At 45.8% G+C, this 27,754-nt stretch overlaps 2 pseudogenes across 2 annotated transcripts; one reads left to right on the top strand and one right to left on the bottom strand.

Annotated features, from left to right (window-relative positions):
* Nucleotides 1-6,050: 6,050 nt before the first annotated feature.
* LOC308165466 (choline-phosphate cytidylyltransferase B-like) lies at nucleotides 6,051-8,511 on the bottom strand (annotated as a pseudogene). Its single transcript has 2 exons — nucleotides 8,304-8,511; nucleotides 6,051-7,068 (listed from the first exon to the last, which is right to left on the bottom strand). The product of its transcript is annotated as a choline-phosphate cytidylyltransferase B-like (transcript).
* A 2,760-nt stretch (nucleotides 8,512-11,271) lies between these two features.
* Nucleotides 11,272-23,668, top strand: LOC308165464 (prostaglandin E2 receptor EP1 subtype-like; annotated as a pseudogene). The gene is made up of 6 exons: nucleotides 11,272-11,368; nucleotides 12,537-12,589; nucleotides 21,464-22,276; nucleotides 22,720-22,770; nucleotides 22,892-22,990; nucleotides 23,471-23,668. The product of its transcript is annotated as a prostaglandin E2 receptor EP1 subtype-like (transcript).
* Nucleotides 23,669-27,754: the final 4,086 nt, after the last annotated feature.

Here is a 27,754-nt window from a genome sequence, read left to right as displayed (position 1 = left end):
TACCCCTCCCCACCATTTTGTTTATTTCTTTCATTTACAATTTTCCCCCTACCCCTCCCCACCATTTTGTTTATTTATTTCATTTACAATTTCCCCCCTGTCAAGCTAACGTTCCACACAGTCCGGTAGGGGGTGGTAATGCGCCACACAGTCCAGTAGGTGGCGGTAATGCACCTTAAGCTGGTTGCCAACCGCCAATCAAATAAAAAGAAGAAGAAGAAGAAGGAATCGCCTCTTTCTTCCGAGACAGTTTTAACTGCAAACAGAAATCCTTTGGGGAATTTTTATCATTTGAACATCTTTCAGTTGTTTTTAAATGTTCCACTCGAATTATTTATATAATTGTATACAGACCACCCCAATACTCTACTAGCTTCTTTAATGAACTTACAGAGCTTCTCTCAGAATGTTACTGTTGCTGGGCTGAAGTAAAAGTCTGCACACCCACGTGGTTCGACAGGATACCGTTTCCTGTTCACCAATTTTGACTTGTTAGAGTCTCCGTAGAAACCCAAGCACATGCCAAACATACTGCAATATCCTTCCGCGGCCAGGCAATAGTAGTTAAGATATGATTTGCCTGATCAAAGATTGCGATTACATGTTACAATTTTAAACACAATAATACTTTACATTTAATATATCAGCAATTAGTTATGCTGTTATGTTGAGAATATACTGCTGAATAGATCGAGTTGTGTTACTTACTCACTGAAAATAGTCCGTGCCAGTATAAAGGCTCGTGTCTGCGTCATCATCGGTCTTTTCATTCCAGCCTCGTGCCTGACGGGCTGATTACGGACAGGTGTCAGTGATCAGACTCGTTATCCTGCTGGTCTATTTAACCTGTGTGTGTTTGTTCCCCCGGGAGAGTGAAGGAGACGGGAAAACCTGCTGAGGTGTTGGAGAGAGACAGAGAGAGCTGTACTTGTTCTTTATTCTTTATTATTTAGAAAATACTCGCTCAGCACGTCAGTGACGTTGCTGAGCCGTGCTGTATGCCAATTAAAAACATATTTACAGCCGTTCCTCTGTACCTAGAGACTCCTACAACAACTGAGTTGATTCAGTGAAGAAGTCCAATGCCAGTTGAGCACCATTGAACTTATAGTAACATGACATCAATTCTACTTCTGAGTAAAACCTGCCAAGAAAGATGGCTCATTAAAATGTTTGAGATTTCTTCTCAAGGCCACATGAGATTTGTTATTTTCTAAGCGAATGCTTCTGATACCTACCTAATTCAAATACGAAATAAACCTAATTCAAATACTCCACTGGCTACAATTTTGTCAACTTTATTGCTGAAAATCAGATCAATCAATCAACACTTTGAGCTGTCCTTGAAATCAGGCCTAGTGGGTCTCAACTAACAATTGAGGTTCGGTTTAGGTTCCCACGAACATCTGAGATTGAATTAAACTAATTTAAGTTAAAATCACCAGTTATAATAAGCTCATCGCCTGTATATTGGGCAAGTAGATCCCCAAGTGCTTCAACAGAATCCTTTCCAGCAGATGGAGAACAAACAAGATAGCCTGATAAGGATAGATAGATAGATAGATAGATAAATACTTTATTTATCCCCGTGGGGAAATTCATTTTGCCGCGCCACTCCACTAAAAACCACACATAACAACACAACACAACATAAAGGACAGACAACAACACTGGGCCAGCCATGTACAGTATATAAAAAAAACAGTGAGATCTGATATAAAAGTGGATTAAAAGGATGGCTATAGTTATTTATATTAAAATACTAAAAAAGTGGTGATGGTGATTAAAATAAACAATAAATACAGATTCAGGAGCCTTGACCCCGACTGCTACTTTAGTTGCCATTGAACAGTCTTAGTGCAGCCGGGATAAATGATTTTTTATATCGCTCCGTCCGGGAGCGGATCGTAATGAACCGCCCTCTGCGGCGGCTGCTGGTTTGCCCAGCGAGGACATGATGGAGGGGGTGGTTGGGGTTGTCCCTGATGGACAGCAGCTTACTCCTAGTCCTTCTCTCCACCACCGTCCCCAGAGAGTCCAGGCTCCTTCCCACCACTGAACCCGCCTTTTTTACGAGCTTGTCCAGCCGTCCGGTATCCCTCTTGGTGATGTTTCCCCCCCAGCAGACTGCAGCGTAGAAGAGAATGCTGGCCATGACAGACTGGTAAAACATGGCCAGCATCTCTCCACACACTTCAAAAGACCTAAGTCTTCTTAAGAAGTACAGCCTGCTCTGGCCCTTCTTATAAAGTGCCTCTGTGTTGTTGGACCAGTCCAGTTTGTCGTCCAGATGCACCCCCAGGTACTTGTAGGTCTTCACCACCTCGATATCCTCGCCCCGGATGTTAATGGGCAACCGAGGTGGCTTAGACCTACGGAAGTCTATAACTAGCTCCTTGGTCTTGGTTTGGTTGAGGAGCAGACCATTCCTCTCGCTCCAGGCGCTGAAGGCTCCTATCAGATCCCTGTACTCCCCCTCCCGTCCATCCCTCACACACGCCACTATGGCTGTATCGTCAGAGTACTTCTGTACGTGGCAGGACTCAGAGTTGTGTTTGAAGTCTGATGTGTACAGGGTGAACAGGAAGGGAGCCAGCACAGTTCCCTGCGGAGCCCCGGTGTTGCTCACTATTGTGTCCGAGACACAGTTCCCCAGCCTGACTGACTGTGGCCGTCCAGTGAGGTAGTCCATGATCCAGGATGTAGTGGAGGGATCAACCCCCATACCTGAGAGCTTCTCTCGGAGTAGAAGAGGCTGGATGGTGTTAAAGGCACTTGAAAAGTCAAAGAACATTATCCTCACCTGACTTCCCGGCTCATCCAGGTAGGAGTAAGCACGATGGAGGAGGTAGAGGACAGCGTCATCCATCCACACCAACTTTTTCCTGGTACCCGAACTGCAGGCAATATCAGTGTCAGATATACTGATTCTTTTGAGCCATGATTCACTCGAAACAAGAATATCTGGGTCGGTTTGTAGTACAAATATTTAAACCTGATCTAACTTTTGATATAAATGTCACGAGATGAAACGGGACCTAATAATAGGATGGAAGTTCGCAGGCATGTTGATTAGACACAGCTGAAGTGGGTTAGCTGATGAGCGAACTAGTCATGGGATTGGCTGTTGTACCCTTTAGGTGAGAGAGTGAGAGGAGAGACAGGGGGAAAGGATTACGTGTGTTGATGTGAATGGACTGTTGCTGATGTTCTCTTGGCGTGAACTGTGAGTGAGTGTGAGTGAGTGGCTAGTATTAGTGCCACACTATTAACCAGTGTTACGACCCCATATGTGTTCTAGGGGATACGGGGTGTAACAATTAAATAAAACCGTGAGGACAAGAATCAGAGGAGAAGGGAAATAAACAAGATTTATTGTACAAAGGTAACACAAACAGGTTTCCGTGAAACTCTTAACTGAAAACTACTCTATAAAAAAGGAGAGTGAATGAATCTACACTATTAATAATAAAGAATAAAGTAAATTAACAGGCCTTGTGGCAATCTAATCTAAGTAACCAATCAAATACAACTAAGACTAAACGACTATGAACCTAAGATTAATAAACACAAAGTACAGCTGTAACTAACAAAAGAAACCAACACAAAACAACTATAAAGTTGTTGTCTGGCCCACTGGCACCAACTGAGTGTCTCTCCCAGGCTTTTATCCTCCCTCCACCCTTGATTGAGGATTGAGTAGTGATGGCGAGATCAGTGGCGTACCGCAAAATCCAGAGGCCCACCCGCAAGGTGGCGGCGGGGGCCCTTTCGCAACGGAGGTTAACTCAAACGGATGTTGCGGTACATTTATTTTAAGGCTGCATATAGCCTACTACAGCATAGACCGTTAGTTAACCCTAACCCTACTACAGCATAGATAGACCCTATGGTTGACCTGGACAGCTATCAGCTACAGCGCGCTGCCCGTTTGTTCAGAATGACACTGTGTGTGTGACTGTGCGGACATATCCATACACAAACGGCAACAAGAACAGACCGACAGGCTACACACCACCCCGAGTTAATTTGATTCATAGATTAATACATATCTCTAATAATATCAAATAATAGACCATTCTTTACTTAGAGATGACTCCATAGACCCTGACACTGGACTGCAGCTGTAATGTGTATTGAGATTATAATGTAGACTGTAGATTGTGTGGAGAATGAAGAAGGAGTCCTTGAAATGTTCTCAAAACATTCACACAAGAGACGTTCACTTCAGAACCCCAACTCAAATGTAAAAGTGCTACAGACTTATTATTTTATACAGATTTATTTTGTTGATAAAATCAATTCACACATGGATTATAACAGACTAAAAGTGGATTATAACAGACTAAAAGTGGATTATAACAGACTAAAAGTGGATTATAATTATAATATTATAGTATAACACACTTTACATCTCTTCTCTTCTTCTTGTTGTTCTTCTCTGTGTTATCCTGGACTTCCTGTACCTCTGCCTCCTCTCCTCCCTTCACTGTTACCAAGGTTCTTACCTTTAACAAAGACCAAAACGTCCTCTCCTCCTGACATTAGTTTGTGCGAAGTCCTTCACTATGTAACATAGTATGTTTGTTAAATCCATTTGACGTGCGCGCAGGCTTTCAATGCTGAGAATCGCTAGTCTGGAGGGTGTGTCCTGGGACATGGTGCTTCTCAGATAGCTTTTGATCATTTTGAGTTTTGAAAACGATCTCTCGGCCGGGTCAGCCTGCATGCCAGCTGCAGTAACACTGTCCTCCACAGCGGTGCAACAGGTGCATCCACGACGTGAGTGTGTGACAGACAGCACCTCCTCAGGGCCTACGGGGTGGGGTGGTTGAAATCCTAACGGGTCGTTCAGTTCGTTCCGCAGCAGGCGAGGCTACGCGTCCTCATCCTCATTCCTCCTCAGGTTTACAGTCCTCCCGGGCCAGTCTCAGTTGTGACAGGATGTGCTTTTTGGGGAACTTCAGAGTGGTACATCCAAACTGGCTGACCCCCCCCCCTCTCCGGCAGTTTTTCCCGCCTCTGCACCCAGCCACTCCAGCCGGGCTTCCACATGTACATGCTGTCGAAGAACCGCGAGCCGTTCTCCCCGCCCAGAACGTAGATCCTCTTGTTCCACCGGGCCACCCCCCCGGCCGCGATCCGCTTGGGGAGCCCCGGGAACACGGCCCCCCCGCCCCCCCATTACAGAGGCGATGTACAAGTTGTTACTATATCTTTTTTTAATTCCACCCCATACAATTGTTTAGAAAAACATTTCTAGTATCAAAGTGAACAAGTCATTCACTAACCAAACAAAATTGATCTAAAGGTCAAGGCCCAGCTTGAGGAAGGGACCTCCTCTTCCAATTCAATTTCAATTTCAAAGGGCTTTATTGGCATGGGAAACATACATTTACATTGCCCAAAGCATGTGAAGTGTGAAGATAAAAAACAAGAAGAATGTAATGTACATACTAGAATAAATAAATAGATTACATACTAGATTACAAATAAATAGATTACAAATAGATTACATACTAGAATAAATAAATGAAATAAAACTTATTTCAATTCTTATGGTGGTTTTAGCCCATTTGATTGCCTTTTTCTATCACAGCAGCTAACAAATCTTGCTGCTGTGTTTGCACATTGCTGTACCTTCCTCTTCCTTCACCACAATCTGGCAAGAGGCATTGCGCTGCTGGCACTCCACTTCCTCCTCTTCATCATCACTGCTTATCACCACAATCTCCTCAGGCACATCATCATCAGATATGATGATGAAGGGTGGAGCAGCATGATTTCTAGACACCCTCCCCAGAGGAGCCACAGTGGAGGAATGACCTAAGAGCATAACAACAGAACATAACATGATAAAAGCATATTCACATTTATTTGTGTGTTATTTATTAGTGGTTTATAAATGCCTTATGGATGAAAGTTATTATAAAGTGTTAATGTGTGTTAATATGTTACAACAAGGGAATCTCAGCGGAGCCTCCAAAATGTAACCCTCTCCTGAGGTACTATTTCAATAAATTAAGATATAACAGGATTCTGAGTCTTAGCTATGACCCCTCATCCACCTCACTGCTGCTGAGGGAGTTTGAGGGAGAGGCACCCTTAGGGGAGGAAGGGGGAGACGAGGGCCAGTCTGAGGACGGCGATGGGGAGCGCCCCCTAGTGGGGCTGCTGCTGGGAGAAGCACGGGGAGATGCGTAGGGAGACAGAGCCTGGAGCATCCGGCCACTACTCTCCTGAATGGCATGCCATGCTCCGTCTACACCGAACAGCTCCAGGAAATTCCTGATGAACCCGTGTGATTTCTCCACCCATTTGTGGATGAGGTCATGGCTCTTCTCCTCCACACTGTGAACAAAGTGCTTGGACACCTCCTCCACCATCCGCACCTTTTCCTTCATCTTATCTAACTGGTTCTGCAGACGGAATTTCTTCTCCGTCATGAAGCCAACATTGAGCTCTCTGGCTGTGTAGCCTCTCTGTAGGTTGCGTCGGACGTACACATCATAGTCTCTCACGATGCGAGTGATCAGGTCAGATGTAGAGATGCCGTCTGTCCTCTGTGTGGCCACCAACATCCCTGCTTCCTTGATGTGTTTGTAGACATCCTCTGATCCTTATGTTTCTTCAGCAACTGAGGGCTGAGGGTCCAGGGAGCATCCCGGACCACCTCATCCACGTAGCGGCAGTGCCTCAGTGCTTCGTAGCGCTCGCCTTCTGTCATCACTGTGTAGCCCTTAAGCTTGTGTGTGAGTTCATCACTGCAGACTCCCACCATCAGATGTGTGTTGGGGAACACGTTCTTGGCTTGCATCAAAACACGAGCATGCCCAGAGTGGAAAAGATCAAAGATCCCATCAGCGTAGACTCGGACTGGTCGGTGTGCTGCCGTGCCCTTGCGGGCTTGGGCGATGGTCAGTTTTTCGTGACGGACATCCGACTCGAAGCCTGTGTCCTTCGCAAATGCGGCAGGCTCTTTCAGAGTGGTAGAATGGTGGAGGTGAAGCAGATGCGGTTGAGTTGTAAGATGAGTTGGGTTGACGCGTTGCACACACGGACTCAGTCCTGATGGCGGCAATGTTGATAACAATCCTCTGATTCAGTCTAGGGTACAAGTTGCTGCTCCGGTAGCAGGCAGAACGTCCCCGGTTTGGTCGTTGTACACGGTACACGTTTATCATAAAATGAAAAATAACAAACCGGCTAAGCCCCTTTTAGACCTAATTTTATATTCATATTTTCATATGTTCATATTCCGGAATATGGCATTCCGATACAAGAACATTTTTGGTGTTTTCATATTACATCACAGAGCCAAAAATGATATGACCATTTTAAAGAGAAGAGCTAGTACTTTTAAATGGTATCAATGTTTATTTTATTATTTGAGAATAACTATCCTTTATCCAGCAGATTTCACACAGCAATCTTTACAAAAATCTTCTCCGGCTGCCATACTCCATCAGAAAACTGCATTTTAAACCATTTTACTTACAAGCTTGAAGGAAAGTTAGAGGGTATGAGGCATGCACAATTCTGTTGGCAATTCAGAATAGAAGACAGGTTAGAAATATCTTATATTGTTCAAGAGTAATTACCATTCTAGTGATTATTGACATGGAGGAAAAAGAAAATCGGAATTGGGTTTTATAGGTTTTTAGTCAAGAATAAAAGTATTTTGTAATGTTTTGGCTGTAAAAATGTCAGATAATGTCCTGTGAGTAAATGCCTTTGCTCCTTTTGTCAGGATTACTTCAGCTTTCAATATCTGACATTACTGAAATGTTTTGAGGGAAGAAAAACACAAAAACGGAATTGATTTTAGAGGGTTTTTAGTTAAATTAAATTGACTATATACAAATAATTAAGAACAGACTATATACAAATAATTTAGAACAGACTATATACAAATAATTAAGAACAGACTATATACAAATGATTTAGAACAGACTATATACAAATAATTAAGAACAGACTATATACAAATAATTTAGAACAGACTATATACAAATAATTAAGAACAGACTATATACAAATGATTTAGAACAGACTATTATACAAATAATTAAGAACAGACTATATACACAAGCTATGCCTCACAAGCAAGATCCAGGTGTTAGTCAACAAAAACAAAGGCCCAGGCCTAAAAGAGAGTGAGATGGAGAGCTCTGGTGGACGCCCTATGCCCCTCAACGGGGTGAAGAGGACTAACTAACTAACTATATACAGACAGGCCTACTGTACTCAGTCGTGGTACAGAGTGAAACAGTTCCTGTCGAGTTGAAGGCAGAGGCCCACACCACACTCTCTACATCTCCAAGGAGTGTTTCTTTTGCACAGAGTGCACCTCTTTCTCCCCAGGGTGGCTCTCACGGTCTTGCCCTTCCCCTGACCGTCGCTCACAGGGACAGGGAAATGGCCCTGGCTGGGGATCCTCTTCGTCCTGCCATGCAGTGGCACTCCCAGGAGCTGGGCAGTCAGCTGCTCCTGGAAGTCCTGGCGTGTCATGTGTCCCTGAAACAAAATCAGAATCAGATTTACTCTTGCCGGGGGTTTTCACACATACATGTAATTTGCTTTGGAATGTTGGTGCATAACAATAAGTAGACAAGCATACAAAAGGTGCAAGGACAAGACAGGACAGTGCAAAATACAGAAGAGTACAATTACATACCTCCTGCTTGCTTTTACATAGCTCCTTGTGGACTATGTAGCTGTTTGTCATACACAGTCCACAAAGTGCTGGAACACAGTAATAGGCCACCGCCTGGTTTTGCGGTGGACAGAGTTTGTCCCCAGCATCTGGTCAGATGTATCAACACCCCCCATGTACTTATTATACTCCCCGACAGCTGTGGGCCTGGGGATGGGGACCCTCTCATTTTGTCCATCAGCTAGATAGATAGGAGAGAAAAGGAGGGTGCACATTGTCACAATGGTAATTCAATGTGTTTTGCTCCTGTCATTTATTCATCAACTGACAAAAAGGTTACATTACAGCATTATGTCAATACCTGTCTTCTGCCAGCGCAGTACCGTCTCGCCAGTGTAGACTGGATGGACATTGGTGCACATGGACACCTCTCTCGTGTCCATCCACTTTACAAAGAGCAGGTTACCATCCCTGATCCACCGGATGGTTCCTCGTGGTGACCTTTGAGGTGTTTCAAACAAAAAGTGCATTACAAATAAAATCAAATGTATTATTACTATTATTATTCTGTCTAGATAGTATTATTACTGTTATTACCTTTTACACACAGCATTCTCCTGAGAGGATGGAGTGCCAACTCTACCCTGCCGGTAGGTTCCACATGCCCCAAATCCCTGCTGGCCGAGTTGTCTGAAGAGGGCTGGGCTGGTGTAGTTATCACAATATATGTGATAACCAGAGCCCAGGAAGTTCTTGTTCACCAGGTCAGCCACAACATCAAACGACAGACCCTTCCCAGTGGCAAACTTGGACTTGCCGGTGTAGAGCCTGTAGTCAATGGTATAGCCATTTACATCGGCAAGAACAAAAAACTTCAGCCCCCACTTGGTGGGCTTTGCCCTCATGTACTGTTTTATGGACAACCGGGCCTTGGTGGCGACCATCCTCTCATCGACAGAGATGTGTTGCCTGGGATGGTAAATGGCCATGCAGCGGTTCCTGATCATGCCATACAGTGGCCTGACCCGGTGGAGGAGGTCATATTCTTCAGTGCCCCTTTTTCTGTCATTCTCCACATCTTCAGTTGGATCGCTCATGTGGAGATTGGCAGAAATTGCCATGAAGCGGTCTCTGGGCATCATGGTGGCTGGAAACGGCACATGAAAGATGGTTTCTTTCCTCCAAAAATCTCTCACCTTGGGCAGGTGCAGCACCGCCATGTAAAGCATGATGCCCAGGTACTGCTTCATGTCTGCAGGGGTCAACTCTCTCCACACAAATGTTTTGCCATTCTCTTTATTCTTTGCTGCTTTGCTGTTTGTGTTGTTACACAGCACTCTCATTATCTCCTCATCAAAGAACTGTAAAAATATTTCGCCTGGGGATGGATTCCCAGTGTTGAGGGGGGGCTGAACTCCGGGGCTCCTTTTGGGAGCAAACCGTGGTGGTTTGGGGGCAATGTCAGGGTCTGCCTCCGTTTTCCAACCGGTTGCTCTGATTGGTGACCGGCTTCTGAAGCTGTCACCGCCGGCACCGTGTGCACTCTCTCCCCTCTCAGTACTTCCATTCCTCCCCTCAGAAGGCATGCTAAAAGTAATGTAGATAATATAACATAAGATTATAGCTTGAGTCTCATTCATCCCGAAGGAAAATATTATGCGAGTTACCCAAAAAGTTAGGCTACAAATGTGTTAGGCTACAACAAACAAACAAACAAAAAAAACTCACTGACGAAATCACGTCCCCGTGTTCGCTGTCGTCCTGGATAAATCGAGATGGAGGTTTTGACACCCTCAATGATTTCTGAGACATTTTTAATAATAATAATAATAATACTTGTTTACCCTCGAGAGATAGCAAAGACTATTTCATCGTTTCCAAAGCTTCAGAATAGGTTAGGGAACAATTTTTACGATAGCAAACATTTTGTAAAACCTCCTCCATTTTGTAAAGCTCCTCCTCCGCCTTCACTGTGTGTATGGACTCTGAGAATGTCGTCACGTCACATTTTACCGTAATACCCTATATGTTGGTTGAAGTGCAACATCTCAGCTTTCAGGGACAGTTGGAATTTTTTCGATTGCACAAACCGTTTAGAAATTACGGTAATTTCAATGTTGTGTGCGGATTTGTGCCGGCGGCGTCACATTTCGGTGCAGAAGGGTTTTAAACTGAAACAAAACCCGAAATTGCTAAATGTCAAACAGTAGTCCAAACTTAAATCACAAAATAGTCGCACGCTCTCCAAAACACACAGCCAACTCTGCCACAGGTGTCTGTTGTCCTCTCAATCATTCAATCATCTGTCACCCCCTTGCACTTCCTCAAACTCTCAACATATGACTTCTCAAGTGATCTGATTGGCTTAGGAGCACATCCATCAAACAAACAAGCCTTTTCTCAAAAATACAAAATAATGAAATGTGGAAAATACACACTTTTGGTTTCTGTTTATATTACATTTTCAGATCTCTACACTTATTAATGTATAAAATGTCTTAGCCAATATTATTCCATCACAACCAGCAGTGCTGGATACACCTAACCTATGCTGTTCCCATACCCCAGAGGGAGGCAGCTGGAGAGAATGATGGAGGAGAGGAAGAAAAGGATGCATGCCACGCTACTGGAGGGTTAGCACCAGCAGTGCTGGACACAGCTGTCAGCCCAGACGAGCCACTGCAGGCTCCTTACCTTCTGCCCTCCAGAAAGGTAAGAAGATGGAGGAGAGGCTCGACCAAAGTCACACACACACCCATGGTTTTTGTAAGGCGTTCAACTTCTCCAGAATTTATTTAATTGAGTCGTCACTTACAAGCGAGTCCGTTTAATCTCAACGAGACGTCCTTGATATAACTTCTAAGATAAAATGATCCAATCAAATATTCGGCACCACTACTGAACTGTTCTTTAAGAGAATATTTATTCGAGCACATCGGCATACAATAGCATTTCATTCCATGGAAAGGGGTCTTATCTAGCTTCACCTCCGCAGACCAGGATCAGCTGGTTAACTGCAGAAGTTTCACCGGACAAGAGCCCCGCTTCGCCTGGGACCACAGTCTTTATATATTTTTCTTAACATTTTGGGATGGGCTGTCCCTCTCTGGTAGGTTTTATGGTAAACGTCTGTTTTATATCGGAATGTGGCTTTCGACTCCTTTCGGTGTCCGTGCGAGTGTGTTATCCTCTTCTTCTGACCCCCCAGTCGTTTGTCATGGTGGGAGTGTTTGGACACTCTGTCTGCAACGGTATCCTGAGCAGCCTAGCGCGACGTTAGACACACACACATTCTAATGTTTTTTAAGGAACCAGTAAGCATATGCACACAGTTATGTTTTTAGGATGCATAGATATTTTGATAGTTATTTTGGGTGTATTCTACATACGTTCTAAAGCACTAATTGGCCAGTTATTTACACTTTGTTCCTTCAGACCTCCCCTCTTCCCAGGGCGCAGTCTCAGGCTGGAACCCTTTCCGATGGAGGTTTACTGCCCTCCAACCCCTTCTTGGGTCAGAGTCAGTCTACCCCCACCCCTTCCGCTTCCCAGACGTCTCCTTTTCAGAGCTCTGATCACGGAAAGCACTGCTCGCTTACTAACGCATTCGGTTTCAGCTTACAGTGGCCTGACTGTACATTAAGCTGAGCGCAGCCACCATTTCCCTATGGCTTAAGGCTTTGCGACCCAACCGGCCGGTGACCCAGTCGATAGCGATCCCCAGTCAGTGTCTAAACACCAACCCTGTAGCGGTGATTGGCCGCCCAGTTGGGAACCGACGGTCTGATCCCTAGCCCACTTCGCTATGGGTCTAGAAACTTTGACCGTTTACACCAGCCTTGCCTGTTCACGGGTGTGACTTCCCCTCACATCCCGCTAGGTGTGGGCTGTCGCCCACGTACCACGCACTGCCCACACACCCTGATGCGACAGGTGCGCCGACTAGACGGTACCACGGTAGTATGTTCATTCATACTTCATCAGACACGGGGGCCTTCAGTCCTCTCCCCAGCACTATATGTTGTCTTTAACGTGCCCTCGGAACTTTGCAATTCCACCGCCGCCTGTTGAAGACTAGGTTCGGGGTGCCCAATCCCCTCCCTAATCTTCAAACACATTCCTTCTTGACCAGGTCTGTAAGTTCTATGTCCTTATCAGGATCGCTTGTGTAAACATCACTGTTGCCAGGCCCACAGACTCCCATGACTTGGGATTCGATTAACAAGTTAAAATACAATATTGAAGAATAGACTTATCATTAATCATTAGTTATGATAGTATAAAATGAGTATAGGAAAATAGAATATCATAACAGCAGGTACAAAATGGTTGTTAGTACATAGGTAAAAATAAGCAATCTACAGGCGGTTTGAACCACAACACTTTCTCCCAGTCAGGAGCCCCTTCCCCCCACGTCGCTCAAAAGCAGAACCTCTCTTTTATGGTTCTGTGAGACTTCAACTGATCTCAGTCACATATTATTTAAATGAACACACAGTATTTAATACAAATCCCTAACATTTTACAATGCGAAGCGAGCTCTATACGCTCTTCAATGTATCCTGGACATTAGATACTGACATATACAGTAAACAATGACTCAAGCCTCTCCTCGAGAAAAATAGATAGCATAGTAGCTATATAACGTATAGAAACTCTTTGGATTCTTACTGTTGTTGGTTGAATTCGGTGGTTGCTGAGTAAAGGTCTTTGCACACCAATGCGTGCGTTTTCGCATGCGTATTTTTTAATCCGTCATCCGAAAAAAACGTTACGCACCGAGACCTTGCACACCGGTCCGTTGCGGAGTCCGTTGCGTTTTTTTACGTTGCGAACTTTCGCAATATCACCTACATTCTAAATGCTTGATTTAGCAAAAGGTACAAACAACTGAGAGCAATATAACTAAAACCAAATGGTAGACCACATCAGTAGAATGTATTATCAGTAGAAAAGTACAATAAATCTTTATTTATTTTAACAAAGCGTGGTGTGCATCTCCTGCAGTGTGATATACGTCCTCTCCTTGACATTTTGTTGGCGGTGCGAGTTTACTTGGGGCCAATCCCAATTCACCCCTAGCCCTTCGTTTTCACCCCTATGGCTCGATTTGCGCGTTCACGTTTAGGGGGAGGGCTGTCCCAATTCATATTTCATCGAGGGCTAGGGGTAAGGGGGAGGGCTAACTATTACTTCGTTTCGAGGGATTTCAGGACCAGACTAGCTTCGAAGGGCTAGAGGTAAGTGAAACCGGTGTCTGTGAAACCGGCCCACAACCTTCTTTACTGAGCAGTTCAGTACAGTATCTGTTGTAAAAGCAGTCCCGAAGCTCCAGTGAGTTTTAGCAATCAATCTAGTGAGGTCTGTTCATGCTTTATGAACTAATTTGTTTACATCTTCACATATTTAACGATATTATCAAAGGTTAAAGTACAATACATAGGATCACAGAAAATGTACCCATTTTCTTACTCTTTGTTACTGGCAAAGTCTCACTGCTGGCTTGGCTGGGTGCTTGCATTCTCTTTGCCTTGCTGTGTGCAAACATCTGCTAATGTGCCTGGAATCATCATCACCTATCTATCAGTTAAAGTTACATTTCTTTTATTAGGATAAAACCCCTTGAGATGTGCCATCTCGTTTTCGAGGGGGTCCTAACAACACTACATAATACATCATTATGTATATGAACAATGAATGAATGAAAGCTTTATTTCGAACATGTGAAAAAATAAATAGTTATAACAACAAAAAACAAAACAAAAACAAGAAAAAACTAAACTAAACAAAAAACACTATTTACTTCAGCGGTAGCGTGACTGGACTAGGATGAGGAGGAGAGAGGTTTCAGTGTGACAGACCTATGCTGGCACCACTGCAGACAAGAGAGGCAGATTTTGGCATCGGATGGGTAAGACTACATACTTCATCCATCCTCCATTCTGTGCCATTCCACATTTACCTGCATGAAGAAGCATCCGTGATTGATTGTGAAAAGTATGTTTCCCAAAACATAATTATGCAAGTATGCCTTTACTTTGCAAACCATTCAGTTAGTCAGTCTCTCTCTGCTTATTGCTGAATTTAATCAATCCGAAAGATGAAAAGTGTTCTGACGATGTTGCAGTTACTGAACAGTATCCCTTAAGGCGCATCGATCACACCTTTATTATAATGATCTGAGTATTTCACTTTTAGACATTTGTGGTTGAATATGGGAGGCTGTTTTTATGGCATACAGGAGCCCGCACTTAGAGCCTGTGATCTGTGGATAGTTACAATGCAGCATGACCTACAGCATCAGAAGGAGATGTATTCACATGACATGATGTGTTTGACATGACAGGTGTCTTTTGTCCTTGTCTATACGCTCATCTCACAGCTCCCCTGTAGTCCTATAATCACGGGGCCTCTGTCATTCACTCACACTCTTGAGTGAAATTACAGCTTATCCTGCTCTTTCCAGTATACCTGGATTGTAAAGGGTCTCCGAAATGAAGAAAAGAGAGGTGACAAAGAAGGTGCAAAAATGACCAAAAACTAGTAGCCAAAGTAAGAGAGAAAGAAAGAAAAAATGAACCCAGCAAGTTGACAAAGCTTTGCTGATTATGTCAGCGCCCTCTGACGATTCCATCTTCATGTATTGTGCACATGTGTGATCTGAACAAAGCCAAAGGACAGGTAAGAAGGGCTATCATTGAAGTAAATCATGTGTGAGACACCATTATGCTCTGGCAGGCTAGGGGGGCTGGAGGTCTGAGTGCTGCTAGCCATACTCAATTAGGAAATCAGTAATTAACTCAAGTCAAGCGTTCAAGGGTGAGGGATAAGTCAAGAGCCGCTTCAGAGTTTGAGTCGTCAGACAGACAGATTTCCTCCGAGAAATAACCCTGCATTTATATTCTGGTTAGAGGTGTGATTGTCATGTCATCAGACAAGCAAATTAGATAAACTCTTCCTCTACACTCTACACTTTCTCTGTCCATTCCTCTCTCTCTCTCTCTCTCAACCACTCTCTCTTTCTTTCCCTCTCCTTCTCTTTCATACACACACACACAATTTGTGAAAATTATTTTAATATGTTAAGGAAACTGTTGTGTTCAATAACGGAGTCGAACTCAGAGCTTCTAGTCGGAGCTGGCAACTCCATTTAATCAAACACGAGTGTAACACAAAACGTAATACGGCACGTCATAAAGTCCCAACTGTCGTAAAACCACAGACGTAACATTTCCCCCCCCCTCACACAACCTAGGTGTGATATTCAGTCATGTAGTCACGCAAGTAATCGGGCCTGTTGCGTGCTCGAACCAGACGTGGCTCTCGTGCAGCCACAGCCACTGGTGGCGGCTCCACGCCTTGGGGCTGAGCCTGGTAGGCCGGGGTTGCTGCTTCATCCAACCGTGCGGCTGGCAAGACTGTGGAAGAGGCCACACCCAGCGCTGGGCCAGGGGGAGGCTGCACCTTACGCAGGCGGGTAGCATGCCAGCGAGTGCCGTCGGTGAGCCTAAACGAGGCCGGGCCAAGCTGTTTGCTGACCTGGACAGGGTCAGACCAAAACGACTGGAGTTTGTTGTCCCGATGAGGTCGTCGGATCCTGACCCAGTCCGACACAGCAATGACAGGTGGCCTAGCACGTCTGGCCCTGTCGAAACGATCCTTCATCAAGCGCTGGTGTTTGGTGACTGTGGCTTGAACTGGATGGACCGGGGGCTGAGCTAGTGTAGGGCGGAGCCTATCGAGAGGCAGCTGGAGCTCCCGCCCCAGCATGAGGGAGGCTGGGGAGACTCCTGTAGTGGCGTGTCGCGTGGCCCGATAATGCAACAGCGTCTGGAGGAGGCTGGTGGTGAGCGTGCACCCTTGTGCCAGGTGGGCCCTGATGCCATTTTTCAGTGTTTGGTTCAGCCGTTCCACCCCCCCGTTCGCAGCAGGGTGGTAGAACGCTGTGCGGATGTGGTGGATCCCTTTACCCACTAGATAGGAGGACAGTTCATGGGAAATCATTTGAGGACCGTTGTCAGTCGTGATCCTCTTGGGCAGGCCCCAACGTGCGAACAGAGCGTCGAGAATGTCGATCAGCACCTTTGCTGTGACCGAGCCCACAGGTGTCACCTCTGGCCACTTAGAGTGGAGGTCGTAGGTCACGACGAGAAAACGCTGGTGATGTGGTACCCCATGCAGCTCGCCGCAGATATCCAGTTGCAGGTGCTCCCAGGGTTGAGATGGCCAGTCCAACGGCTGCATGGGGTGGGGCTGGAGCCCTGGTCTTACCACTAAGGAGACAGGCAGTGCAATCCTTGACCAGAGTTTCGAGTTCCCTGTCGATGCCTGGCCACCACACAACATCACCGCTGTTTGAGCCTGACTATGCCCAGTTGACCCTCGTGTGCCATAGCAAGGATACGCGCCCGAAGGACACCTGGGACCACAGTGCAGAACCCGCGAGCGACACAGGTGTCATTCCAAACCGACAACTCCTCCCTGATCCTGGAGTAAGTGAGTAGCTCGTCAGGTACTCTTGCCGGCCACCCCTGCGTGATGTAGGTTGAGAGTGTAGAGAGGGTGGGGTCATCGGCTGAGGCATCCCGGAGCTCTTTCAGCGACACCGTCTCCTGAAGGGGTGTGTGGAGGAGCTGGACGAGGTCATGCTCAGCCTGGTCCAGTCCGGGGGTCAAGGTTGGGGCTGTGGGTGGGCTGGGGATTGAGCGTGATAGCAAGTCGGCTACCACGTTGTCTCGTCCTGGCGTGAACTGTAGCCGATAGTTGTACTGCTGCAGGCGGTCGGCCCAGCGGTGGAGGCGGAGTGGCTTGTGACCGGTGCCAGACGTGGCCAGGAGGGTGATGAGGGCCTGGTGGTCTGTCCTCAGTGTGAATAAACGTCCATAGAGGTACATGTGCCAGCGCTCGCATGCTAGGGCCTCCCGCTCCCCCACCGAGTACTTCTGTTCCGTGGGGCTGAGAGCACGGGAGGCGAAGGCGATCGGTCTCTCCACCCCCCCTTGCAGCTGGGACATCACCGCACCAATGGCTGTGGCAGAGGCGTCGCACGTGACAAGAGTGGGGCTGGCCAGGTCGAAATGCGCCAGGACCGGTGGCGAGGTGAGTTGGGCCTTCAGGAGGCGTACGGCGTCTGAGCAGGCAGACGTCCAGAGCCAGGGCTCGTCATGCTTCAACAGCTTCCGCAGTGGTGTGGTTGTGGCCGAGTACTGTGGCAGGAAACGGAGGTAGTACGCCGTCATGCCTAGAAAGGAGGCCACCTGAGCGGCTGTGGTGGGCTCCGGGACATGATGGATGGCCTCGGTGTTCGAGTGCAGCGGGTACGTGCCATCAGCTGAGAGGCGGAACCCCACAAAGTCAATGGCTGGGGCGGCGAATACACACTTCTCACCATTGAGTGTGAGGTGATGCTTGGCCAATGCACTGAACACACTGTGGAGACGCTCGTCGTGGCTCTCGACGGTGGCCCCGTGAACCACGATGTCATCAAGATAGATGGCCACACCTGGGATCCCAGCGAAGATGGAGGCCATGATCTTTTGGAAGCAGCTGGGGGCGGAGCTTAAACCGAAAGCCATGCGTTTGTAGCGGAAAACCCCTCTGTGAGTGATGAACGCTGTGAGGTTGCGGCTCTCGGGGTGTAGTGGCACTTGGAGGTAACCCTGACGGAGGTCCAGTTTAGAGAACACGCTGGACCCGTAGAACTGGGCGGTGAGCTCCTCTATCGTTGGCAGGGGGTATTTGTCAGGGATGATGGCCTTGTTTACCGCTCTCAGATCCACGCAGATGCGCAGCCCCCCAGACTTCTTCGCCACCACCAGGTTGGAGATCCAAGGCGATGCATTCACCTGCTCAATGCGCAGCCCCCCAGACTTCTTCTTCGCCACCACCAGGTTGGAGATCCAAGGCGATGCATTCACCTGCTCAATGATGTCGCTATCGAGCATGCTCTGTAGTTGAGAGGAGATGTCATCGCGGAGAGCCAGGGGGGAGCGGCGGAGGGGCTGTATAACAGGCATCACTGTAGGATCTAACAGAGGCTGGTGGGCAAAAGTGTCGAGGCAGCCTACACCGCTGAACAGCGCAGGCCACTGTTGCTGCCAGGGGATGGAAACGGTGTGAATCTCTGACCCGGCTGTGTCTAGCAGGGTGAAACTGAGGGCGTTGAACAGGTCGAGGCCTAACAAGTTGGTCCCGTGGCGTGCAACGTTGAACCTGAAAGCCGGCAGTGTCCTCTCCCCGTACTTCACAGGCAGCTGAAAAGAGCCCACAATGTCAATCTTAGAGTTGGCATAGCCACGCAGGGTGGTGGAGGGCAACCCCAGGGGCACATGGGAGAAGAACTGTGTATAGGTCGTCAAGTTCACAAGGGACACTGTGGCTCCAGTGTCTAGGAGGAGCGGCAGAGTGACATCACCAACCATCAACGAGCATGTTTTGAATGGCGCTCGTCCTGAGCTGACATTATGGATCACTGTGGTAGGTGACTGGGAAGCTCTAGCTGGGGCAGACCTGCAGACCTTGTGAAAGTGGTTTAGTCTCCCGCAGTTGGAGCAGGTTTTACCACGGGCTGGGCATGTCTGAGCTCTTGAATTGTGTGCAGAAGAGCCGCAATTCCCACACGGCTGGTGTGGCTGGTCGCGTGACCGAGAGGCCAGTAAAATGCTCTCCCCGCCGCTGGTTGCACTCACGTGGAGGAGGGGCACCTGTAGGCTGTGCGCGCCCTCTGCCGGTGAGCTGGGGGAGGCTAAAAAACTAACTGCACATTCTAAAGCTGTTTCAACCTGGGCCGCCATGTTCAGAGCTGCTGATAATGTAAGTTCATCATTTTCCAGTAACAGTTTTTCCCTAATCTTGTCACAGTTCGTGTGTAAGATGAGTTGGTCTCTTATCATTTCGTTCTGTAATGTCCCGAACTTGCATACGCTCGCCAAACCCCGCAGATCAGCCACATACTGTGTCACTGTCTCACCTGTTCGTTGGTGTCTTCGTCTGAATATGACGCGGTGGAGAAGAGCGCTTTGTGGAGGGGCGAAGTGTTGCTTCAATAGTTCCACAGCGTCTGTGTATCTCGCCGCAGGGCCAAGAGATTCAAACACGCGCTGACCCTCCGCTCCCAGGCAGTGCCGCAACAGCGCATATTTCCTCTTGTCTGATACATCCTCCAAGCCGGCAGCTAGGATGTATGTTTCGAAAGAGGAAATCCAGCAGCCCCACGGAATCGGTGGTTCTGCCGGGACTGCTAGGAAAGGAGGGGGTGTTGGTAGAGAACACAATCAGCCATCCTCGTCGCCAATGTTGTGTTCAATAACGGAGTCGAACTCAGAGCTTCTAGTCGGAGCTGGCAACTCCATTTAATCAAACACGAGTGTAACACAAAACGTAATACGGCACGTCGTAAAGTCCCAAACGTAACAGAAACCAAGAACCAAGAAAAGCTAGAGCATGAAATATTGAGGTAAGAAGTAAAACAGGCAGGAGGAGAAAAGAGCTGGGACCATACATACTGAAAAATGGGTAAGTTGCTTTGGATAAAAGTGTCAGCTAAATGGCATATATTATATTATTATTATTATTATTATTATTAGAAGGAGAAAAGGTAAATCAGCAGATGTTGGCAGGTTGGAGAACAATCAGCAAAAAACACTGCTCACAAAATATCCCACATAAGGAAGTGCAGTAGTTTCCAGTGTGCATCTGTCCTCAGGGTGCCTCAGGCGTGTCTGCATGCTTGTGTCCGTGCATGTGTGTGCAGTATTCCCCAATAAGGCTTAGATGAGTAAGGAGAAAGAATATGGTAGGAATTAATCTGAGCTTCTCATTACTGCCTGTGCAGTGTAATCAAGGTCTATCCTAAGGCAAATGTCAAGAACCTGTGGGAAGTTTGAATTTTGTAGGCACTACAAGGCACTTAGGCACTATTCAATAGGTTTAAACATTTATCAAATATACACTGATCAAAAATATAAATTATATCTAACATTGTAAAATAAGCCATTTGAATGTCTCATTGCAGCATGAAGATCACTTGGCTTTGCTACGAAAAAAGGATTATGTAGTACAGCATGTGTTGCTTCACTTTAATTTCTCTGTATTTGACAATGTGTTTTTTTTATAACATATATCATGAATAACCAGAGATGACAACAACTTACCTTTGTGAAATACTGGTATGATAGTGAGTTGATTTGTCAATTGTTCTGTAACATAGCGTTGAATGTTAGCGTTGAATGTTAGCGAACACAACAGGGACACACGGAGGACAGTGCGAAGTGGATGACCGGAGGAGGGCCTCGCGCAGGGGAGAGCGGGAAAAGGCGGCAGGGTTGCCAGGGTTACATATTTTTCAGAAAAAGAAATACATATTCAGTGTCTTTCTGTATTTAGAGCCTGTCTGGACGAACAACGTTGATGTGATATTGCTAAGTAAAATACATAAATAATTATGTTAACAACTGATTTAGGCCTACTCATATTATTTATTATTGTAGGCGGCATCTGCAGTATCATCATTTATGAATTAGCCTATTGGCCTATTCCATCATGGCAAGGTAAAAATGAGCTGAGAAACAACATTTCAACAGTTTATATACATTAAAAAAAAACATTATAATGCATTTTGCTCCAATTTGTCACTAGTTGAAATCAAAAGGCCACACAAAAGGCCTATTTATCTCAAATTGTGTTCACAAATTTGTTTCAATCTGTGTTAGTGAGCATCACACCATGGCTTCTGTTTCTACCTTCTCCTCTCCCTCTCTCCTCCAACACCTCCCAGAGCTCAACTCCTCTGCTTGCCCCTTTCCCCAGGCCCTCAATGCCAGTCTGTTTGCCCCTGTCACCCCTTTAACCTTGGGAATGTCCTGCTTCACCATGACCTTGGGTGCCCTCTCCAACCTCTCTGCGTTGGCCATTCTGGCCAAATCCCATTTTGGGTACCGTCGCCGGGTGAAGGCTCCATTCCTGCTGCTGGTAGGAGCCCTGCTGTTGACTGATCTGGGAGGTCATGTGATCACTGGTGCCTTTGCCCTACATCTGCACTTGGGTCAAAGTCTGAGGCACAGGTCAGCATCCCGAGCCACTGAGCCTGCTGAGAAGTTCTGCCAGCTCTTCGGGGCCAGTATGGTGTTCTTCGGGTTGTGCCCTTTATTACTGGGAGGTGCCATGGCAGTGGAGCGTTGGGTGGGCATCACCCAGCCCCTCCTACACGCTGCTATGATCACAGTAGCCCATGCTCGGCTCACTGTGCTCCTACTGTACTCCCTCGCCCTCCTGCTAGCAGTGCTGCCCCTGCTGGACGTTGGTAGTTACACACCCCAGTTTCCTGGCACCTGGTGCTTCCTGCCTGTGCATGGCCCACGGTCCACAGCTGATGCCAGTCTAGCCCTAGCCTTCTCAGGCCTGGGGCTGGCGGCGCTCATCCTCTCCCTGCTCTGTAACACCCTGAGTGGGCTGGCACTGCTACAGGCCAGGATGAGCTCCCAAGGTTTCAGGAGAAATAAGACAGGGTGATATGGCTCCTCAGCTTCCTCCTCCTCCCTCATGTGCTCACTGGATGTGGAGATGATGGCTCAGCTGGCAGTGATTACTGTGGTGTCATGTGTGTGTTGGAGCCCATTCCTAGTGAGTCAAACCTCCTCTCGTATTTGACCATCGTCATACTGTTGATTATTTTATTATTTTAATAAATTTTCCTTAATTATTTGGCTTTCTCATCACTTAATGTTTAAACAGAGATGAACATTGAAATGATTTTGTACACAATGTATTAATTATTCATATATTCATGTTGAACAGCATGTAATATCTAGCTTCTCAGGGACCTCTTAATAGCCTTTGGTATTACATTTAGTGCAAATAGCATAGATGAGGAAATGTCAACGTCTGAGGTGGAGAGCCTCCCCTGGGGGATTAACACCAGATCTAACAAAGCAGTCCCCTGACTGACAGCCTTCTCATGCCACAGAAACCTTACTTTAGAATTCTTTAGAGTTTTGCACACTTCTCATACCAGGATCTGACCATTCATTATCTCCATTGTTGTCTTTGTCTCTCTACATCTTTAGATCTACATCTCTTTGTCGGTGGGGCAGTTTTACCAATGCTCCACCTACTCAGTGCATCAGTCAGGGAGCCTGATTCTGCTGGGCCTTCACATGGCTCCACCTACTCAGTGCATCAGTCAGGGAGCCTGATTCTGCTGGGCCTTCACATGGCTCCACCTACTCAGTGCATCAGTCAGGGAGCCTGATTCTGCTGGGCCTTCACATGGCCTCCTGGAATCAGATCCTGGATCCTTGGCTCTACATCTTACTGAGGCGAGCAGTGCTGCGCAGAGTTTGTCATGTCATCCAGAAAGACAGATCTACCATAACACGGAGAGATAATCTTATAATTATACAATGAAGTAAAACTACTTTGAATTTGGGGTTATGAGCTGTAGGCCTACTAAGCCCAGTAGGCATGTATATGGCATATTCTTCAAGAACCAATCATGAACTGAAATGAACAAAAATTACAAATTGTGCTCTTAAGGTATTTTCGAGTCAGTAGCCTATTTAACACTACAACAATAAAAACAACATCAACAACAGCCTCAACCACGGCATGCCTTAAAAGCTTAAAAATGCATCCTTATGATGAAAGGTTTAATTCAGCTCTTAGTTATTCTGTTCAAACCCCCCCAAATAATATCCTACTCAATGCATCTACTGCACAGTACCACACCCGAATCAACGACATATGCTAAATGTTTGTGCCGAAACAAAAAAACCAAACCTGTGTCAGACTCATGAATTAAAACGGCCCTTTCGAGAGGTAAATATGTGCAGGGAGTGTAATCTGCGCTGCTTCAGGGAGTGTAATCTGCGCTGCTTCAGGGAGTGTAATCTGCGCTGCTTCAGGGAGTGTAATCTGCGCTGCTTCAGGGAGTGTAATCTGCGCTGCTTCAGGGAGTGTAATCTGCGCTGCTTCGGAATGGGACACGTGATTGTAGTTGTTTCCAGACATAGTTGAAGGTGAAGAAATATAAGATTATTAGAGATAATAAGATTGGCGGAGAGATTTTTGCGAACACAAGCGATAAAACAGTGGTCGCTGATGTCGCTGCAAAACACTCGGTGAGTAGGTGAGTGACACTGTCCATTGTTATCCGGGCCGGGACATGGGTGAATGTCTCCGGAAAGTAGCAAGCAGATTACTGCGACCAGCATATCGGCTCGCTGGAGCTTCGATCCCGTACGTTTGTTTGTTCTACCGTAAATGCTTGGATAAATGAAGGATATGAGGATAGCTTGGCGCCCATATCCAAAATGTTTGTTAGTGTAGCAAGCTTGTTGGCAAGGAGGATCAGTCACATAGCTCAGAGTAGCGTTTTTGTATAAAGGAGAACGGTATAGATCATCTCCTGAGTTTACTAGAGACGCCAGTAGCATACAAACTTGGAGCCCTAGGAGAGCTGTGACCGCACCTCTGCCACCTGCCGCCATGTCTCGGAACAGCAATAGCTTCCCAGACTGCTGGTCACCACTAGCTGATTCAAGCTGGAGTCAGGCTGGAGTAGAGAGACACAACGTTGAGGGCGAACATCAGAACCGGTCCCAGCACCGCCGCCAGGGCGGCACCACATCTGTTTAGGACACACCTCCTCACCGTCCTACAGAACCGTCTCAAACAATCCTGAGCATCAGCTGGATCCTTGGTGCATCGCAGTTGTTCGACGTGACTCAAAAATGGCATTCAGTATCCTAAGTTTTTTTAAAGGGGCGTGTCTGTTTATCACGGTGCTGAAGGGGTCTTTAAATAGCAACCATGCATCATCTATAGTGGGGACTAGGCCTACTCTGTACCAACTCACATCTGCAAGATCATGTAGGAATGCTTGAACATCAAAATGTTTCAGGTTTCGCTTCTCCCTGATGGTGACAGGCAGTGTGCGAATTAAATCACGGTGTGCGGGGGAGCCCAGGGATTAATAAAGCAAAAAAAAAAATCTCCTGACGGGAAAAAAAATTCTGGCCAAATCGGGGCCGGTGGCTTTCCGTGCGCAAAGCGCGCGTGCGATTTTCTGTTCTACGTTCTAATGCTTTGACTTTTCTTTCGGAAAATGTGAACACATTTCCGCGTTGTCGAAAATCAATGACACATCGCTAGTCAACTAACACGGCTTGTTTTGTGAGCCTGCTAAACAATGTACAGTAGTGTTCTAGTTAACTAGGTAACAATGTACAGTAGTGTTCTGGTTAACTAGGTAACAATGTAAAGTAGTGTTGTAGTTAACTAGGTAACAATGTAAAGTAGTGTTCTAGTTAACTAGGTAACAATGTAAAGTAGTGTTCTAGTTAACTAGGTAACAATGTAAAGTAGTGTTCTAGTTAACTAGGTAACAATGTAAAGTAGTGTTCTAGTTAACTAGGTAGCAGTCCAATCCATTTCGCTGCTGTATTTTGGCTTGACTAGCGAGTTTGTGTTGTGATTCTCACCCTAGTTTCACCCTTTTCCATAGTTTTGTATAATACATGTGGACTGACGATGTAGCGCAGCCTAACTTATTCTAATAATTATATTCTGATAATGATTCCCCCCTCCTCCCAGACTTACAAGGTCACATTATTATTGGATTGGTTGTTTGGTGCCGGGTGAAGTTAGCTAAACATTTAACCTGCTAGCTAGCAAGAGAAACATAATGTCACTCTCCAAAGGTCTAAAGAGGAAAGTTGACGGTGAAAACAGGGCATTTAAACAGGAATGGACAGCGAACTATGCGTTCATCCTACCTGGTTTCATCAATGCAAAGCCGTTGTGAGAGACTCACATTTTCCGTGCTCACAATGAATGTTCCCTTCCACCTATACATGCGAGTTGTCCTTTTCATCAATGAATGCGATAAAGACGGACTAGAGGAATCGATTGGTGCATAAAAACCTTGAGAACTGCCGGATTAAAGTGACGTCCATAATAATAATAAATAATAATAATACATTAGACTTATAGCGCTTTTCTAGACACTCAAAGACGTCCATATCACCAGATAGCCAACAAATAGTGACCGATGGGAGATGCCAGTTTTCTCATTAAGTGAGATTTAATAGCCTAATATTATTTTTTCTATTTTTAATGAATGGCTCATTGTAATTATTATCCCTAGTAATGTAGCGTGTTTGCTCTGTCATTAAATGTTTTTCAGGAGCATGTAGGCTAAGCGGATTCAGCTTCTTTTATTTTTTTTTGCGCCGATTTAGTTGTCAATGTTTTTCATAAAATTAAACTGCATTTGCTTTGTTACTGTTCACATGTGTGGTGCAGTCACATTCACATAGCCTATAAGTAAACATTAAGTTTGAATTATTTACTGAGCTGGCGTTACTTTTTTCAAACCACACACCGCATGTCGGCTATTTCAGCACCACGCATTGTCCACCTACTTATCACTATGAGGGGTTCAGCGTCAGTGCACCCCGCTGCAAGTTACTGTCGCATAGTTGTAGCCAATAAAGGCCTATATGTAGGCTATATAGGCTATTATATATCATTTATATACCTAATACCAACATCAAAATAGATTGTATGCCTCTACAAATCATATTACACCAGGTAAAATCCGTCACAACTTGGAATAAATCCATCGCAATTTGGAATATTTTAGAGCTCCCCCAAAATTTCACAAACCATGTTTCCAGGGGAGCTCATGTCACCACTAGGGGAGCTATAGCTCCCCGAGCTCCCCCTTATTTCGCACCCTGGTGACAGGCTGTTTGGCGGAGAGATTTTTGCGAACACAAGCGATAAAACAGTGGTCGCTGATGTCGCTGCAAAACACTCCGGATTGGTACATGTGTGGGGCATTTGTAAAAATCACATCAATCAGGGTGGCCTTGTTTGGGATGTTGGGATCACACCTAGTGGGATGAGTAATGATTTGGTTGAGGTTAAGTGAGTCAAACTGCTGCACAACTTTGGCAGGGGGTTTCAGCATGTCCCAGTTGAGGTCGCCTAGTAGGACGAGCTCAGACCTGGTGAAGGGCGCCAGAGCGCTGCTTAACACTAGGGGCGCGCCGTTTTTTTACCTACTAAAGCGCGACGAGGTGTGGAATCACACGACCACTCTTCACAATGGGGGAGTGTGTACTGACCTACAAAAACCGCTGGATGGCGATGTCACCCAAGAAGAGAAAAAAATGCAGTTCCAGAGAAGTGGGGACAGACAGAGCATATATAATAACGTATGCATGTATGTAACGTAAGTGGAGAGGAGATTGATCTAGGAGATTGATCGAGACTGCGGGAGTTTTCATTACTAACGAATGAAAGTTGATTATCATTATTAAAAAATAACTGTAATATATATTGCAATGTTGTCCCTTTCACACATAGTTCCAAGTAATTTCCTTGGAATCCCAAGCTGTGTTGACCAGGTATCTGTAATGTTCACATTTATATATAACAGTAATAAATATAGCAATAAATGACAGCGCTGTAAATAGTGTTATTCTTGCACAATTGCACCCACAACGTGCTATTGCCAATATAAAACGGTATGATATGGCAGATATATATGGTAGCCTACATTGCAGTCGTCCCGCAGTTCTAGTAGATCGCCGACATCATGTTATTTGATGTACACATTTCACGGCAAGATAATTCCGATTTGTGGCAAACACCTAACAATTGTTCGTTCACTAAACATTATAACATGAACACAGTTATAGCACCAGTTCCTAGCACCTAGTTTCCTAGCACCAGGGGAGCCCCCCTCCCAAATTTCGTTGTTTGGTACCTGTACTATATCAATGACAAATAAAGACCATTCATTCATTCATTCAAACAATGACAGTTACAGTCTCGCTCAAACTGTAGCGAGATTAGGAGACTACTAATTGAGAAAAAGAAAAGAAAATACATGAAAGAAAGGAGAGAAAGAGTACAGAATGATAAATCATTCAGAATGTTATTGGTTTTAATATTTCACAATCTGCCAGAATAAGCACGCTCCCTCGCACGCCCAGCCCATCATTTTTGATGCCGCTAATGTGTGTAATGAAAAGTGTGACAATGTTGAAAGACATGATGTCATAATCAAAATATAAAACCTGGTTGGATAAA

This window comes from Nansenia antarctica (genome assembly GCF_963989245.1).
Source record: "Nansenia antarctica genome assembly, chromosome: 9".
NCBI classification, from domain to species: domain Eukaryota; kingdom Metazoa; phylum Chordata; class Actinopteri; order Argentiniformes; family Microstomatidae; genus Nansenia; species Nansenia antarctica.
Note: the sequence above shows the minus strand (reverse complement) of the source record. Positions and strands in the feature narration are given on the sequence as shown.